This window comes from Equus asinus, chromosome X (genome assembly GCF_041296235.1).
Source record: "Equus asinus isolate D_3611 breed Donkey chromosome X, EquAss-T2T_v2, whole genome shotgun sequence".
Lineage (NCBI taxonomy): Eukaryota > Metazoa > Chordata > Mammalia > Perissodactyla > Equidae > Equus > Equus asinus.
The window spans coordinates 78,141,531-78,151,560 of record NC_091820.1 but is presented as its reverse complement, the minus strand read 5'-3'; the positions used below and the strand labels follow the sequence as shown (position 1 = coordinate 78,151,560).

At 35.7% G+C, this 10,030-nt stretch overlaps 1 pseudogene; it reads right to left on the bottom strand.

The window, feature by feature from the left end:
- Positions 1 to 7,225: 7,225 nt before the first annotated feature.
- Positions 7,226 to 8,554, bottom strand: LOC123282558 (tubulin alpha-1C chain pseudogene; annotated as a pseudogene).
- Positions 8,555 to 10,030: the final 1,476 nt, after the last annotated feature.

Genomic DNA, 10,030 nt, shown 5'->3' with positions numbered 1-10,030 from the left:
GATAAAGCAAATGGGGTGAAATATTTCTAAAAATCATGAATCCAGATACAGAGCTCATGACAGTTCTTTGTACTATTCTTGTAACCCTCTGTGGTCTAAAACTGTATCAAAATTGTTTAAAAATGGGAAAATCGGAACTTGTGGATGGTAATTGGGGGAGACTAGCATTGTCTAATCTAAGAATACATACAAAAAGGAAAAGAAACAACGTTACGATAGCACTAGAAATTAAAAACATTGAAAAATGTTATGATAATAAAGGGGAGAATATATCTTCTATTAAAGTTTAATAAAATCCTAAAGTGGAGAAAGGAATCACAAAGTAGAGTCAGTGAAAGGATCATATGAGGGAAAAGTAATGCATGCCCGTGAATACATTCCAACTGGATAACTATCTCAGAGATGGAGAAACTTTCTTGGTAATAGGAAGGAAGGCACTCTCCTACTGACAAGGATCAAATGTACAAGGATATTCAAGGCTATCATCATGCACCCTTGACTTTAGTTTCCTTAAGGAAAGAAGAAAAGTAGGTTACAATTTATCCCTGGAGATGTGATTTTGACAGTAGTAAATAACTGAATCTTTAACAAGTCTAGTAAAGATGCACTCTCACAGTTGTATTTGTTGATTTATGTCTTTTGATAGGGTAAGAACTACAAAAGCCTTGATGTTGTTTCTGAATAATTCTATTCTTCATAAATTCTTAATTAGGAGAAAAGACTATGAGATTTTTCTCATAGCAGAGCCCAATCATACTAAAGAAAAGAGTGAAAACAATACAAGGTTTGATTTATATATAATCTATGCCTCTAACCTAAGATTTGAAAGTTAAGTTTGTCTCATGCAAAGAGAATTAAACAGAAAAAAATATCTGTATAAGGTATGTACATAGATTGAGACCCAAATTTTATAAAGAGGAGACTATTGCATTCATATTACAGAGGGAGAATATACTATTGAAACATATTGAAATAAATAGAATTTATGACCTATTTTCTGAAGCTGTAATACATCTAGCTTGCATTCGTTATGAAATCCAAGAAAATAGAGAAATATGCACTGTAGGATATAAATGGTAAAATAAAAGATATTTGATAAACAGTGAGCTAGCCAAATAGGTAAAAAAAGGACAATTGGTGAGATTGAAGAAAGATTATAAGGGAAACAAAATTGTGACAAAAATAAAAGAAACATTAGAAGAAGAAAAGAGCAGAATTAAACTGCCAAGACAGGAAATATTAATTTGGAGAATAAATCTGAGAAGCATTTCTAAATTCAGTTGAAAAATGGAAACAAAAATATCCAAAGAGAAGATAATAGATATTCTGGAAGAACATAAATGAAACATACACAGAATTGGGGAGAACAAATCAGAAATAATAACTGAAGTTACAACAGAAGAAAATTTTCATGAGTTAAAGACATAGGACTGCAGATTATAACAGCTTAGCATATACTTGGTGCAAATAATAAAGAGATCTATCAGTAGGTCTATCTTGTACAAGTTTTATAATTAAGGGACAAAAATTGTACCATTGGAAAAGACAACTAAATAGATCATGTTAAAGGTATTAGGTTATTAAGACTGCAGATAGAACAAATTTAAATAGACAAACAGATACATAAATATATATAAATGAATTCTTCTCTTGTTATATAATAAGGATGCCTTAAATTTAGGTGAGGAGGATGAAAACATAAATGAGTGAATGAACAAATTAATGAAAACTACTTTTCAGCAATAATTAATTTTACACTTTAATTATAAAAGACGCAGTTCATAAAACTAATACAATATGAATTGTTTCATGAGTATATTAAGAAAGAATGAGTATATCTTTCACATGATAACAGCAATACCTTTCGCTGAGGAACATCAAATAAGGGTTTAATAATTGGAGCGGTATACCACATTTTTAGATGGGAAGATCTGATATTGAAAAGATGACAAACTCTCCTAAAGTAAGTCTATAAATTCAGTGTAAGTCCAGTAAGGACCACGATGGGATTTTAGAACTCAAGAAAAAGACTCTGAAGTCAATCTGCAAGAAAAATTTCTGAGGACCAAAAAACCAGGAAAAAGAGAAGACAGACGATAAATAAGAAGAGTAACCCCAGCCAATATTAAAATATAATAATCAATAATATAAACTTGAAACAGACTAAAGTACGCCTGCTAATTTAATATATGAAGACCTGGCACTCTTAACTAATAGACAAAGAAGGTTTTCAATACACAGTGTTAAGATACCTGGCTTAATCATGGAGTAAAATACAAAATTAGTTTCTACTTCACCCTGTACACCCAGGATTTACATTCAGCTCAAACACAGCAGTCAGGGGAAGTTCTATTGATTAGTTCCCATGCGTTAATGTTTAAGTGTTTTTAATATCACTTTTGCATTAACTAGATTAATTTCTGGAATGTTTAGTGATGTCAATTTAAAAATTAATTGGTCTTGTAAAACATCTAAATGACCAATGAGGAATACAGATCTATAATACTAGTGGAAAGGAAGGATATTTTGATCACTACACTATAGGCAAAATCATAATGGAAAGACAAACCATAGAGAGAGTTAAATGGAAATAATAATGTAGAGAAAATTAATAACATTTGAAAGAGAAACTATTCACGATATATCTTAAAAATCAAACAGAAATCTGAATGTAGCCAAAAATAAATTGTTAAATTATGTTACTAGATAATTCATGAAAGAAAAAAAAACCAATGACTCATAAACATGCCCATATCATTCTGAAAATACACATTTAACTATATGACTCAAAAACAAAAATCTAAGACAATATCATTTTTGCTCTTTAATTTGTAGGAAGTTTTTTTCAGCGTTTTTTGTTGAAAACAATATTACTATTGTTGAGAATGCAAGAAATAGCATGCTTCCAATACAAGCTGTAGGACTGTTAATTAGATTAGCCTTTTCTATTTTCTTAATATCCTTCTCTCAGCCAGAATACAGCTCTGGTACATCTTTGATATGGAGAAATCTCTGGGTGTATTTTTTTCTCATTCTTTTTTTCTGTGAGTGAGGTAAAATATACATAACATAAAATTTACCATTTTAGCCATGTTATGTGCTTATTGCAGTGTCACTAGTATATTAGCAGTTTTTGTACAAAAATGATCATCCATCTCAAGAAGTTTTTCATCTTCCCAAACTGAAACTCTGTACTTATTAAACAATAACTCTCAATTCTCTCCTCTCACCAGGCTTTCGCAACCACTACTCTACTTTCTGTCTCCATGAATTTGACTACTCTAGGGGCCTCATATAAGTGGATTCATAAAATACTTGTCTTTTTGTGTCTGCCTTATTTAACCTTGCCTAATGCCTTCAAGTTTCATCCATATTGTAGCATATGTCAGAATTTATTTCCATTTTAAGGCTGAATAATATTCCATTGCATGTATACACCACATTTTATTTATCTATTTATCCATCATTGGACTTTTGGGTTGCTTCCAGTTTTGTGCTATCGTGAATAATGTTGCCATGAACATGACTGTACACAAATCTGTTTGGGTCTCTGCTTTCAATTTTGGGCGATGTATAACCAGAAGTGAAAATATTGGATCATATGGTAATTCTATGCTTAATTATTTGAGGAACTGCCATTAATGTTTTCCACAGCTGCTGTACTATCTTAGCTTAGCACTAGCAGTGTGCAAGAATTCCAGTTTCTCCACATCCTCACCAACACTTGTTATTTTCTGAGAATCTTTTTTTATTAGTAGCCATTCTAGCTGGCATAAAGTGTTATATCATGGTTTTGATTTGTATTTTCCTGATGATTAGTGATGTTGAGAATCTCTTCCTGCGCTTACTGATCATTTGTGTATCTTCTGTGGAGAAATGTCTATTCAAGTCCTTTGCTCATTTTTTAATAAGGTTATTTTGTTGTTATTGAGTTGTAAGAGTGCTTTATATATATTGGTTATTAATCTGTTATCAGATATATAATTTGTAAATATTTTCTCTCAGTCAATGGACTGCCCTTTCACTCTATTGATAGTGTTCCTTAAAGCATAAAAGTTTTTATTTTTCATGAAGTCCAACTGATCTATGTTTTCTTTTATGCCTGTACTTTTGGTGTCATTTCCAAGAAATCATTGACAAAGCAATGTCAAGAAAATTTCCCTCTTGTTTTCCTTTGAGTGTTGTAGTTTTGGTCACGTTTAGGTCCTTGACCCATTTGAGTTAGTCTTTTTATATGGTATAAGGCAGAGGTTCAACTTCATTCTTTTGTTTGTAGATGTTCATTTTTCCCAACACCATTTCTTGAAAAGACTGTCATTTACCCATTGAATTTTCTTGTCACCATTGTCAAATATCATTTGACCATATATATGAGTGTTTATTTCTGGGCTTTCTATTCTATTTCTTTGGTCTATAAGCATGTTATGTATGCCAGTACCACACTATGTTGATTACTGTGGCGTTGTGGCAAATTTTGATATCGGGAAGTGTGAGACCTTCAACTTTATTCCTCATTTTCAAGCATGTTTAACATATTCAGAATTCCTTGCGATTCCATATGAATTTTAGGATGAATTTTCCTATTTCTGCAAATCATGTCATTGGCATTTTGATACGGATTGCGTTGAATTTGTAGATCCCTGTGGATTAATATCCGTAGATATTAAGTCTTCCATCCAAGAACACGGGATGTCTTTCCATTTATTTGTATCTTCTTTAAATTCTTTCAGCAATATGTTTTAGTTTTCATTATACAAGTTTCACCTCCTTGATAAAGTTTATTCTCAAGTATGTTAGTCTTTTTGAAGGTATTGTAAGTGAAATTGCTTTCTTCATTTCATTTTGGATCGTTCACTGTTAGTGTATAAAAATGCAATTATCTTTGTGTGCTGATTTTGTATCCAGCAACCTTGCTGAGTTCCTTCATTATCTCTAAACATTTTATTTATGAAATCTTTACTGTTTTGTACGTATTAATGCATGTCATCCTTGAATGAATAATTTTATTTCTTTCTTTTCAATTTGGATGTGTTTTATATCTTTTCCTTGCCCAATTTCTCTAGCTAGAAATTCCAATACCACGTTCAATAGAAGTGGTAAAATTGGCTATCCTTGTTTTTGATCTCAGAGGGAAAGCTTTCATTCTTTCACCATTGAGTATTATGTTAGCTCATTCACATATCAAATGTTTATTATTTTGATGTAGTTTCTTTGTATTTCTAGTTTGTTGAATGTTTTCATCATGAAAGAGTGTTGAATTTTGTAAAAATGAATTTTCTGCTTCAATTGAGATGATCATGTGGTTATTTTCCTTCATTCTGTTAATGTGATGTATTACTTTGATTTTAATACGTTGAAAGGTTCTTGCGCTCTGGGAATAAATTCCAATTGGTTATGGTGCACAGTCTTTTTAACATGCTTTGTATTTTGCTTGGCTAGTATTTTCTTAAGGATTTTTGCATAAATGTTTATAAGGGGTACTGACATTTTTTTTCTTTTGAGTATTTGTCTAGATTTGGTATGAGGGTAATGCTGACCTAATAGAGTGAGTTAGGAAGTATTCTTTCTTTTTCTTTAATTTTTTTTTTTTAAAGATTGGCAACTGAGCTAACATCTGTTGCCAATCTGTTTTTTTTTTCCTTCTTCTCCCCGAAGCCCCCCAGGACATAGCTGTATCTTGTAGTTGTATGTCCTTCTGGCTCTGCTATGTGTGACGCCACCTCAGTGTGGCCTGATGAGCGATGCCATGTCCATGCCCATGATCTCAACTGGTGAAACCCTGGGCCGCAGAAGCAGAGCATGTGAAATTAACCACTTGGCCACAGGGCCGGCCCCTCTTCTTCTTTAGTTTTTGGATGAGTTTGAGAAGAATTAATGTTAATTCTTCTTTAAATGTTCCTAGAATTTACTAGTGAAGCTGTTTGTTCCTGGGCTTTGTTTGTTGAGAGATTTTTGATTACTGATTCACAAAAATTCTCTCTGATTGACAAAGCTTTTGTCAGGCTCCTATGTGCCCTTTTCCTGACTAGGCTCAATCTTTGCCTATTTGTACTGCATAACTTCACACAAATGGCTCCATCCAGTCCCCGCTAGACACACACATGCGCACACACACACACAAAGACTTGACCAAAATAAAAAATGGCTTCCATCAGCCCAAATCCTTGTCCCTAGGATGACCCCAGACCTCTTAAAAAGTCTGCCTGACAAAGTTCAATGCTGCTAAAATAATTTACTATTTTTCCAGCCAAAACCTGACTATAGGCCCTGACTTCCATTTTGTAGAATATTTACTTTAGAAAACTTGCAATTGTAAATTCTTTCTCTGCCCTTTTAAGATCTAAATCTACTACAACCCAGGAATGCTCTTTTCAGGGATCTGAGCCATCCCTTTAAAATGTAATCATTAAAAAAAACAGGGCCCTTCTCTCTCAGTCTCTGTGGGAGAGTAGGATCCTGATTTCAGTAAGTACCATTAGCAAACACAGAAGGCCTAATCACATGAGCCAAACCCTCCACCCTCACTTGCCCCCACCACTCCATCAATGTATTTCAGTATTTTTCCTTTGGCACATCTCAGCAATTAAAAAGCTTCCTTACTTTTTGTTTCAGTAAAGTTGAGCCCAATTAATAATGAAGTCTCTTTGCTCTCCTACAGTATCCAGAATAAAATGTGTCATGCTACCTTTGAAAAATGTCTGTCTTTGTTTCTTTTTTGACAATTCACTCTCTTTACTAGTAAAAGGCTATTCCAATTTTCTACTTTTTCATGACTCAATCTTCTGTTTTTCTAGGAATTTGTCCATTCATCTAGATTATATAATTTGTTGGCATGCAGTTGTTCATAGAACTCTCTCATAATTCTATACATTTTTGCAAAATCAGTAGTTATATTCCCACTTTCATTTCTGCTTTTAGTTATTTGTGGCTTCTTTCTTTCTTCTTTGTAGATCTAGTTAAATATTTCTGAATTTTGTTGATCTTTTTGAAGAACCAATCTTAGTTTCATTGATTATTCTCTATTGTTTTTCTACTTGATATTTTATTTATATCCACTCTGACATTTACTAGTTCTTTCCTTCTTCGAGCCTTAGATTTAGTTTGTTCTTCTTTTTTTAATGGAAACATCACATGTTGACAAGTTAGGGCCATAATGCATAGCTTTACAGAAAAACAGAAATAAGACAGTCCCAAGAAAACAGAGTGTAAATTTGCAGCAGACAGGTTAATGCTCTTCAGCCTCATCTTCTCCTTCTAGCACTATCCACTCCAACTGCCTCATAATCCTTCTCAATTTCAGCCATTTCTCAGGGGGCTAAGAAAACTCTCCTTCCTCCATGCCCTCATCCACATCCCAGTGAGCAAAGACATAATTGGTATACCTTGGATCAAACTTATGGCCCAGGAAAGCCCAGGCCTCAGCGATTGCTGTGCTGTTACTCAATTTGAAATATTTGACCAGGTGTCCACCAGGTACCACAGCAGGAGGCTAGTAATGAGTGCCAAATTAGAAGCTAGTGGGACATAAATTCACAAACTGTATGGTGTGCATGGTCTTGATGGTGGCAATGGCAGCACTGACATCTTTGGGAACCATGTGACTATGGTACAAGAAGAAGCAGGCCATGTGTTTACCATGGTGAGGGCCTCAGTCTTGTTGACTGGCTCAAAGTATACCTTGTTGATCTCTGCTACAGTAAGCTGTTCATGGTAAGCTTTCTTAGAAGAGATGACAAGGGCATATGTGACCAGAGGGAGGTGGATGCAGGAATAGGGCACCAGGATGGCCTGGAAGTCTGTCAGATGAATATTCAGGGCTCCATCAAATCTGGAAGAAGCAGTTAGTGACGGAGGACACAGTCTGACTAATAAGGTGGTTAAGGTTAGTATAGGTTGGGTGCTCAATATTGAGGTTTCTATAATAGAGGTCATAGATGGCCTCATTTTCTACCACAGAGGCACAATCGGAGTGCTCCAGGGTGGTATGGGTGGTGAGGATGGAGTCATGGGCTTCAACAACAGCTGTGGAAACCTGGGGGTGCTGGGTAAATGGAGAACCGCAGTTTGGACATCTTGGCATCACCTACAGAGAAAAGTGCCATCTGTAGGGAGGTGGACTAAGAACCAGTTGCCCTGCAAAGCTGTGGAAAACCTAGAAGCCCTGAAAACTTTTGCACTGGTCATGAGCTTATGAATTCAGTACATGAGGAGGTCACTGATCTTACTAATGGTTGTGCCTGAAGGCATAGTTATTGTTAGCATCTTCCTTGTCTGTGATGAGCTGCTCAGCGTGGAAGAGCTGGTGGTAAGTTGCAGTGTGAATTTCATCAATGACTGTGGATTTCAGGTCTACAAACACGACCCTGGGCACATGCTTGCCAGCAGCTGTCCCACTGAGGAAGCTGTTGAAGGAGTCATCTCCTGCCTCAATGATCTTGTCATTTGGCATCTGACCATTGGGCTGGATGTCATTTTCCAGGCAGTAGAACTCCAAGCAGGCATTGCCAATCTGGACACCAGCCTGCCCAAGGTGAATGGAGGTGCATTCATGCATAACTTGGAATTGTAGGACTCTGCAAGGCTGGAGGAAGTGAGGAACAACAAGGATCTCTCACTGCCGGAGTCTGGAAGAGAAGCAGTGAGAGGCCTATTGGCCATGAGGCACCCTATATAACCCTTTCTGGGCCATGTTTATGGAGGGCAGGCATCGGACAGGCTTGGTCTCCTTTTTGTCTCTTTTTGTTTGTTTTAGTAAGAAAAAATTCCAGTTTATTATTGCTTTAAAAAAGGCAAATATTTACCCAATTGTTCAAGCAGGCTTATATAGATAGAGGTATTTCATTTTAAAATATATATGTGTGTAATTTTTCTACCACAGTAATTCATTTCAGGAGAAATTTCATTATGTATCTTTTACAGAGCCCTAAAACAAGAGAGCCAAAGTATTAAAATAAACACGAAGGTGTAGAAATGCTTCAGGCCAGTTCCTCATTAGAAGCCTCAGCATGAGGGCTCCAGAGACCAAAGCAGATGGTCTACTAGGTAGAGCTGAAATGTTCAAGTGAGTTCTGGAAAGAGGGGGTAGTTGGCTGGCTATGACAGGCTCACCCTTGAGGTAGAGCAAATAGAACAGACTGGGGAGATCTGAGAAGCACCAGAGCTATCTGAACTCAAGAGGATGTAAGCGAGTGAGAGTGAGCCGCAGGGGTAATTGAGTTTCAGTTACCTGCAGAGTGGTGAAATAAAGTAGTAACTTCATCTGCCTGGCATGACGGAAGTTTAGAGGTGTCCTTGGCATACTCATAGTAAAATCCATCGCCCTTTCTCTGTGTTGGGTGATGGCAACCATACCACACTTCCTAATGACAGCCAGTGCACGTCCTATTTAAGCAGCACCAGCGCGCTACAGCTAATGAAGCATTTCCTGCAAGCCTGTCTCCCAGGGCTCTCTGCATCCTCTATCTGAAGAATGTCCTTTTTCTATGTTCTTAAGGTGAAATGTTAGGTTGTTGCTTTGAGATCTTTCTTCGTTCTTAGTGTTGACATTTATAGCTATAAATTTCCCTCTTAGCACTACCTTTTTCTTAGAGCTCTGACCTTTCAAGGATATATGTTTATAATCACTTTGCCTTCTAGGAGAATTGACCCTTGTGTCAATATATAATGTTCTTTTTGCCATTTATATAAATTTTTGACTTAAAGTCTAATTTGTCTAATATTAGCGTAACCATTCCAGCGCTCTTTTGGTTAATATTTGCATGGGATCTCCTTTTTCCGTACTTTCGCTTTCAACCTATGTGTGTTCTTAGATCTAAAGTAGATCTCTTGTAGCCTGTTGTTAGATCCTCTTTTTTAGCCATTCTGACAATTTATATGTTTTAATAAGGCAGTTTAATCCATTAACATTTAAAGTAAGTATTGAAAGGGAAGGACGTACTTTTGTATTTTTTTTGTTATTTTTATTATTTTTTGTTATTTATTTTCTGCACATCTTGCAGCATTTCCCCCTCATTTACTCCATCACTGCCTT